Source organism: Halichondria panicea, chromosome 1 (assembly GCF_963675165.1).
Source record: "Halichondria panicea chromosome 1, odHalPani1.1, whole genome shotgun sequence".
Taxonomy (NCBI): domain Eukaryota; kingdom Metazoa; phylum Porifera; class Demospongiae; order Suberitida; family Halichondriidae; genus Halichondria; species Halichondria panicea.
The window spans coordinates 8,799,114-8,807,892 of NC_087377.1; the positions used below are offsets into that span (position 1 = coordinate 8,799,114).

Sequence of the window (8,779 nt, forward strand, 5' to 3'; positions counted from 1 at the left end):
GGTAAATTTCTGGTGTGCATGTATACTGTCTATTGGGTTTACGTCTCCACTTTCTCATTGTAGTTAACTCATTTGTTGAGCTCAGTCAATATTTGCTGACCAAGCACGAGAAAGAAAGTTTATTCTTACTAAGTGAGCGGTTAACCCAAGACCCATTGGAGAATTATTTTGGCCAACAAAGGGCAAGAGGACATAGAAATGAAAATCCCACAATTCAACAGTGCCTCCGAAATGCCAATGCATTGAGGGTTCAAAAGAGTTTGGCCTTAAACCCAGTGAGAGGGAACTCTAGCAGAAAGAGGCAATTGTTTAGAGACGAAGACATCACAGTTAATGACGATATGAATTCCCCATTACCAAAAAGAAAGTGTTCAAGAAAGACCAATGCTAAATAGCCAACTCTATAGATACATGCAGTACATTTATTTTTATAATTAATTGTACATGCAATGGTTGACGCCTATAATATTTCCTTGACTTCTAATTATTATTACAAAATACATAATTATATATAATTATAGAATGCAAAATACGAATTAGCTCAGTGTCTTCCTGATACCAGTGCTCTTCTTCACTAATTTTTTTTGTGCACGTTTGTATGCCTCCAACCAATGTGATGCCAATGAGAAGCCCCGAATTGTTACCCACAAATTAATTGTCTCCGACAACAATTCAGAAGACCGCTCTTCTTCATCAATATCTTGAGAAACTAAACTCCAGTAGAATAGTACATTTTCATTGTGTCCGACGGCATCAACAATTGTCTTTCTGTTACAGTTAGAATCCTCAGAGACAACAACTCTTGGTAATGTAGTGCGAACAACACCTTCCACAGTACAAAAAAATCGAAAAGATTCGTCATTCCAATGGGAATAAACCCCATCCACTCTGTAGTGTATTGAGTAAAATCTGTTGGTTCTCCCATGACAGCCATTTCTCCAAGACACATCTCAAATTGATCAAATTTTTCGCCTCCTCTCTCTCTCTCGTACTTGCGTAGAAGCTTAAGCGCCACGTATCCACACGCATAACGCAGTGCATTTAACTCATCTTTATTAAATTCGACATCAACAGTAGCTGCACGAGTCACAGGACCAGTATCACAGCCAAACTGTTTCTTCAGTAACATCTCAAAAAGGGATCTAGCAACACTCTGAATTAGTAAAGGATCCTTTCCCAAAGTCTCAATGTTTAAACACAGTTGAGTCCAAAGAGTGCTTATTTGGCTTGTAGCTACTGTATGATATGCCATCCACAGCTTTAACTCAGCAGTTTTTTTGACCTTAAGCTGTGAAACAGGACTTCAGGGCAGTTACTAAAGTTTGACAAAATGTAACAAAAAGATCATCATCTTTACCAAACAACAACAAATGCTGTCCAATTTCTCTAGCCTTCTTTGCACGAGTAGTATCTACTTGTAGTTCTTTCTTGGATATTTCTTTTCTGACAGCATCTAAAACCAATTGAAAGTCAACTTCAGCAACACCTTGAACTAGTCTGGGGGCCAGACCTTTTTCTCAGAGGGCCAGGGGGGAGGGGGAAGAGAGAAAGAAGGTCTGGAGACTCTTGCAGCACTTCCGTGTGCTCTTGGAATGTCAATAGGGAGGAGACTGTGATATTGGAGGTTATAAAGAAGGAGTAGATGTAGTAATACTCTCATTTCATTGGCTGTATCTAAATTCCATTGGCTGTAATCCAAATTCCAGAGGCAATACTCATTTCATAGCCTCGATTCCAGGCCGATTAAAATACTTTAATCTGCCTTGAATCGAGGCTACTTCCGTTGCCAATCCCTCTCTTCTTTATCTATGATACAACGGACACTCCAGTGCTTTATTTGAAAAAGTTGAGTTACATTCACCATTCACAGACGGCAAGTAAGACATGACTTAGAGTGCTGCAGTTAGATAGCTTTGAGTAGCTAGTTTTAGATAGCTAGTGCAACTAGCTATTCAGTCGCACACTGGTCTATTAAACTTAGCTAGCTCGCATACAGCTGCTTGCTTGTTCTAGACTCTTCGCATGCTGTATAAAAATCTGTTCCAATTATACCCGGACAATTTCCAAAATAATTATTTTTTGCTGTCCGATAAATTAGAAGATATACGGGTAGCTGGTTTTATAATTATGTTGTTGAATACATGCACATTCAATGCCTAAGTTATAGATAGTACATGGGCATGAGGTATCTATGTGTTATAGTGTCCCATATCACGAGGGCTTTGCCCGAGGGATGAGGGACACTATAACCATAGATACCGAATGCACATGTGCTAACTGATTTAGATCCCACTTTTCATTGGCTGCCTCAGGCAAGAAGTGTATCTATAAAAGCAGCAAGCCTTAGCAACAGCTTTATTTTTGAAAATGTCCTGTTCTGACAAGCTAGTCTAGATGATTTCTGCTAAAAAAACCTTTGCATTGGCCTTGCTTCAACATTGGAATGGACAAACTAGTGACTCCACCTTATGCAGGAAGCGCTCTGCAACAAATGAGCCCCACCCCAGCTCAAGCTTCTCAGTAAACTGTTCTGATACAGGGATTTGAGGAGTTCTTGCAACTCTAAACTCGAGAGCGGAAGTACCTGTCACGTGAACCTTAGTAACAAGATTGAATTTTGGCTCATTCCAAACCAATTTTTCTCCAATAGAGCCTTTTCATTTTTGTTAAACTGGGAAAACATCGACTTACATCAGAAAGCTAAGAGCCTTTGGTAAAGGCTTTGCACCACAGCAGGTTGTCAGCTGAAGCTATCCTTGAGATTCTAATCGTTTTGTGAGCTACTACTTGCCCCAGCCTGCCCGTAACCTGTTGAAAGTGTATCACTAGTCTCAGTAAAATCTCTCTTAGGCTAGCTCCAGCTGGATACACCATTTGTGTGACAGACTAATTAGTAGTAGCTCACGATTGGGCTCAAGGATAGCTTTAGCAAAGGCTTGCAGATAATGATATGCAGAGCAAAGCCTCCTGTATAGGTCGATTTTTTCCCAAAATAAACAGGCCTAAAGGCTTTATTGGAGAAAAATTGGTTTGAAATGAGCCATAATTACGTAACTGTTCACGTGACAGGCAACCTGATTCACTTAATGAATAACACGGCATTAAAGGGCCTCCCCCTGAAGAAATACAAAAAACACATTATTCCAGGTTGGTCTATGTACCTCAAATCTGCCCACTCTGAGTCGAAATCAGCATTTCGTCACTGGAAATCTGCTGGTAAACCAATGGCCCCGGCAAATCCCCTCAAAGAAATCTATAAGTCAAAGAAATGCCACTTCAGGAAATTGCTCCGCCAGCATCGTCACTCGCTCAAAGAGCAATATTTACTAAACTTAGACCTGGCCAATAAAGATTCTAAGAAGCTTTTCAGAGAAATCAAAAGATTCTACGCTCCCTCCACCTCAACTTCCCCTGGCACCATTGTATATAATGATGTTTCGTATTCTGGTGACACCCTCTTAGAAGGCTGGGCCAATTACTTTGAAACACTTGGTACCCCCTGTCATAGCCCACTATTTGACTCCGACAACCTGCAAAGTGTAAACAATAGGTTTCGTGACCTCCTTGATTCCACCCAGGGTGGAGATATCTTACTCACCCAATCTGACATTGCCAACGCTATAGATACTCTCAAACGTGAGAAAGCACCTGGTCCTGATGGCATTGAAACAGAACACTTGTGCTTCTCTGGTCCGGCAGTTCAGCTTCAGTTGTGCAGAATCTTTAACGCTATGCTTGCTTCCTGCTACATCCCTGATCTGCTTACCCTTGGTCTAGTCATCGCTATTCCAAAAGGTGCTGACAAGGACCTCAAGAACCCCTCAAATTATAGAGGAATCTCTCTCCTATCTAATGTTGGGAAACTTTTTGAGAAACTTCTTTTAGAGAAGATACTGCACCAAGGAGTATCTCTCAGCCCTCTTCAGGGAGGTTTCAGACCTGGTTACAGCTCAATTCACACGTCCTTCATATTTCAAGAAACGGTTCAATCTCTCAGGGAGTGTGGCAAGAAAGCCTTTGTCGCATTTCTTGATGTGAAGAAGGCCTTTGACACGGTATGGCATAAAGGCCTTTTTGTGAAACTTCAAGAAAAGGGTATACACCCTAGAATTTGGCACATTCTGGTCCACTGGTACTCTCGTCTGTCGTCCTGCTTTCTTCTCAAAGGGTCTCGCTCAAGAATCTTCCCTATCTCCCAAGGAGTTCGTCAGGGTGCTATCCTGTCTCCGCTTCTCTACTCAGTTTTTGTTGATGATCTGCTTGCCCAACTACATGACTGTGGCCTAGGTGCAATGGTTGGCTCGGTCCACTGTCCCTCCCCAATGTATGCAGACGATCTTGCTCTCATTGCGGACTCACCAGAAGGGTTACAGAAGCTTCTTAATATCGTCTCTCATTATACGAGTACATGGCGCTATGAAATTAACTCCTCCAAGTCGGCAGTCATGGTATTTGGTGAATCAACAAGATCACGTACCTCTGGACGCCAGTCCCGTTCCTTCTCTGTTTGTTCGGAAATTATCCAGGAGGTAGATAGTTACAAACACCTTGGTGTCCTTCGCTTAGTGTCTTCTTCTGGCTCCCTCAGAATCTCGGGACGCTGCTCTGCGGGTAGGAGTGCCTTCTTTGCCCTGAATTCTGTGGGCGCGAGGTTCGGCTGCCTCCACCCAATCACCTCTCACAAGCTTTATTCCTCACTCTGCCTTCCAATTATGCTCTATGGATCAGAACTCTGGTCCCTAACAAAGAGCGATCTCAACATGTTGGAGAGAACTCACAGGAAACTACTTCGCACAATTCAAGGCCTGCCTACAAGATGTCCGTCACTCGCCCTCACCAGCCTTATTGGCTCGTTGGAGATCTCGGCATTGGTGGACTGCAGACAGCTCTGTTTTATTAACTCTATCGGATGCATGTCTTCAGAAGATCTCCCGAAAAAGATTATGGTAGAAAGACTTCTCGCCGACTCTCCATCAGGTCTCTTAAAAACATGGTCCACACTAGTCTTATCTCGTTGCTACCCTTCACTCTCGTCTATGATCTCAAACGGGAAAAACAAAGGGTCTTTTAAGACTGCTGCAAAGAAATCTGCATTAGTCACACAATACGTCAAGATGACGGACACATGCACAAATCTCCCTATCTCATCCCTCCCCGCCCTTCTAGGTCGCCCTTCGATGCTATGGTCATGCTGTCAGCTGGATCGTTCTATGCATGGCCCCTCAAATTTCAGAATCAGGCTCCTAGTGGGCTGTGACGGGCTCGAGCTGGATGCGTCCAGGTTTAGATATCGCAACAGAGGAAATATCTCTCCCGGTGATGGATCGTGCAAACTATGCAACACTGAAGAAGAATCACCTTCACACTTTTTAGTAAGTTGCCATGCTCTCTCAATGCGCAGACTTGCTCTCCTGCAGGATGCCCCATCCTGCATCAGTGTTCACCTCCCCCACGACCCAAGGGCACTACATGACACCCTCTACAATCTCCTGCAAGGCCTTGTCTGGCTGAAAGCTGCCCATGCGCAAGAGTGGCTCTTGCTCTTCATCAAAGATCTAAGGCAAACCCGCGCTGATCTCCTTCTCACAAGCACATTGGTTTAAAGCTCCACCCTCTTACTGCGTGTTATAATAATACCCATTTTCAATATTCTTTTTCGTCTGCCCAATGGGCTACTCTTCATTATTTGGAGGCTACAAAGAAGAAGAAGAAGACAGGCACTTCCGCTCTCGACATTACAGTTGCAAAAACTCCTCAAATCCTGTATGTACGTGTAGCGTATGGCGTGTAATTTGAGTCAGTATTGTGCCGGTGTCATAGGATAGAACCTCCGGGCGACAGTTTCTCCCCCGGAGCCTGCGGTCTTAGGACAATGCCTCCCCCCCGGTGGTTTCGTCCTAGGACAGAATCCCCGCCCCCAGGATATATCATCTGGGTACATGTACCCTGTCAAAACCTATAAGCGTGCGTGTGCATGCGAAATGTATAGACTGTTAGCAATCAACAAGAGTATGAGGACATACTGCTGTACAAGACTGCTGCCAGCAATGCTGGCCAGAAGAAATACAGAGACGGGCTTTCCACTAATGACAAGAGAAGTATAAGAGACAAAACTCAAAGATATGCTCTGCAGCAACAATGCTTATACCTGCCTGAGAAGGACAGCACTGGCATGCATAGAATGAGAAGAGTTGTGGTGAAGCAAGAGGAGAAAAGCAGGATACTAAACATGTGCCACGGTGGACTGGATGGGATGCATTTTGGGAGAGACAAGACCTATGGAAAGGTATATTTATCATCATATCTTATAAAGTATAATTATATCTGTTTCATGCATGTAGGTTGCTCAGGATTTCTACTGGAAAGGCCTACATGCTGACGTCATACAGCTCTGCAAGCACTGCGACAAATGCCAACGAACGAATCACCAACTGCAGAAGCCCAGAGCAGAACTACACCCCATCCCTGTGACAAAGGTCTGGTACAGAGTTGGTATTGACTTGGTAGGACCTCTACCTGAAACAAGCTCTGGAAACAAGTACATTATCACCCTCTCAGACTATTTCTCTAAGTGGCCTGAGGCTGCCCCACTCCCATCAAAATCAGCAGAAGGTGTAGCAAAATTTCTGTTTGACACATTTTGCAGGCATGGGTGGCCAAAAGTGATTCAATCAGACCAAGGAAGAGAGTTTGTCAACGAAATCAACACCCGACTTTTTCAGTTGACTGACATACAGCACTGCGTATCAAGTGCTTACCACCCACAAACAAATGGCCTTGATGAACGCTTCAACCAGACTCTATATAGTGAACACTCTCAAGAAGGTAATCGATTCTATAGTACTGATGACTGGGATTAGCATCTCTCTGCTGCTCTTTATGCCTATCGCATATCAAAACAGGTAAAATTTTAATTATTATATCATGCATGCATATATTATTTTTTGATTGTAGGCGTCATCAAAGTACACACCCTTTTTCCTAATGTTCAATCGCCACCCGCGTAAAGCTGTTACTTTTGATATGGATCAACGAGATGGTGTCGACGCTATAGAAGATAGAGGAGATGCTGACCAATTGAGTGGAGAGGAGACTGAAAATGAAGAAGACGGAGAAGACATGGATGGAATTCTCCAAAGGTTGATGGAAATTCGTGACCGCTGTCACCTCAATGCCAAGGAGAACATTGCTGCTGCACAGCAAAAACAGAAGCAGCAGTATGACAACAAGCATAACTCTTTGAAGGTATTATTTTATATAGCAAACTTTAGCTTATTTTTTGCCATTTTTGTCGTAGAGTTATCCAGTTGGCAGCAGTGTCATGCTATGCTATATCGTGTCATGGCCAATTCTCATCGAATGGGAGGGAAAATGGACTGCACCTGGAAAGGTCCATATATTGTCCATAAGATCCTTGACAAGGGTAGATACGAGTTGCAGTCTGGGAGCGGCAAAGTATTGAAAAAGTGTTACAATGGGGTACTGCTAAAGGAATACTACTCTCCAGGTAAAGTGTGGCTAGCAATAACCTCCTTCTGTCGTGTTCCTTGCTATATAATTATGCTTAAAACATTTTACAGAAACCAACGATGAAGAAAACACTCTTCCTGGCTCTGAAGACAACCACTCTTCTCCAGTCAAATCACCTCCTAAGAATAAACGAATGCCTGACGTATACCCTCTCAAAATCCTGACCTACCCTCTCAAAAGCCTGATGCACCCTCTCAAAAGCCTGACCTACCCTCTCAAAAGCCTGATATACCCTCTCAAAAGCCTGATGTACCCTTTCAAAAGCCTGACCTACCCTCTCAAAAGCCTGATGTACCCTCTCAAAAGCCTGACCTACCCTCTCAAAAGCAAGATAAGCGTGATAAGCGTCCTCTTGACACAAAAGATCCTTGCAAGTCACCTCCTAGGAAGAAACAAAAGAGTCGGGTAATAATATATAATTATCATAACATGTCTATTTTCTTGGTAGAATATTCTGTATAAGCTGTGTATATATCTTGTACAATTCTTAGACTTCTGTGTATATGATTATAGGGAACGATGTGGCTGAAGAAACCTCTTTGACAAACAAGTGTTGAGTGCAATAGGTGGTATGCTCTCCGACAAGCATATGCGTGCAGCCCACCAGTTATTATCGATGCAATTCCTTAAGTTTGAAGGCTGCTATAATACTCTCTTGGCCCAATTAAAGGCATTTCCACCAGTTTCCAATAATCAAGGCCCAGGTAAGACAACGTTTATGTAATTATGATAATTTTACTTGTACACGTGCAGCTGTGCAAATCTTCTTTGTTGAAGAACGACAGCACTGGATTGCCACTTCTCTGTTTAAGGGTGAACTGTATTTATACGACAGCTGCTTCAATGGAACGCTTTCCCCAAGTACTGAGCTCCAGATAGCACAAGTGTATAGCCCATTAATTCAATGCAATGGGCTGTTGATTTCTGTGGTGGCTCTCCAGCAGCAAGAGGGTGCTAACAACTGCGGACTATTTAGCATTGCTGCTGCATATCACGCTGCTATGAACGATAATGTGGATTCTCTAGTGTTTGATGAGGCCAAAATGAGAGCACATCTCATTAAGTGCTTTGAGAAGGGCAAACTCTCACGGTTCCCTCGCACAAAGAAAGCGATGCCCAAAAGACCAACACCACAAACCATTGCCATTACAATAATATATTATACTGCATGTGCAAGAGACCGGACTCTTTTGAGGATATGGTCATGTGTGACAAATGTAGTGAGTGGTATATCACTATCGCTGTGCCA

The 8,779-nt window shown here is 43.1% G+C and overlaps 1 long non-coding RNA gene and 1 pseudogene across 1 annotated transcript; both read left to right on the forward strand.

Moving 5' to 3' along the window:
• Nucleotides 1–3,155: 3,155 nt before the first annotated feature.
• Nucleotides 3,156–5,715, forward strand: LOC135352484 (uncharacterized; annotated as a pseudogene).
• A 291-nt stretch (nt 5,716–6,006) lies between these two features.
• Nucleotides 6,007–7,774, forward strand: LOC135341969 (uncharacterized). The gene is made up of 5 exons (XR_010396702.1): nt 6,007–6,286; nt 6,342–6,902; nt 6,955–7,245; nt 7,298–7,507; nt 7,581–7,774. It is a non-coding gene; the product is annotated as an uncharacterized LOC135341969 (long non-coding RNA).
• Nucleotides 7,775–8,779: the final 1,005 nt, after the last annotated feature.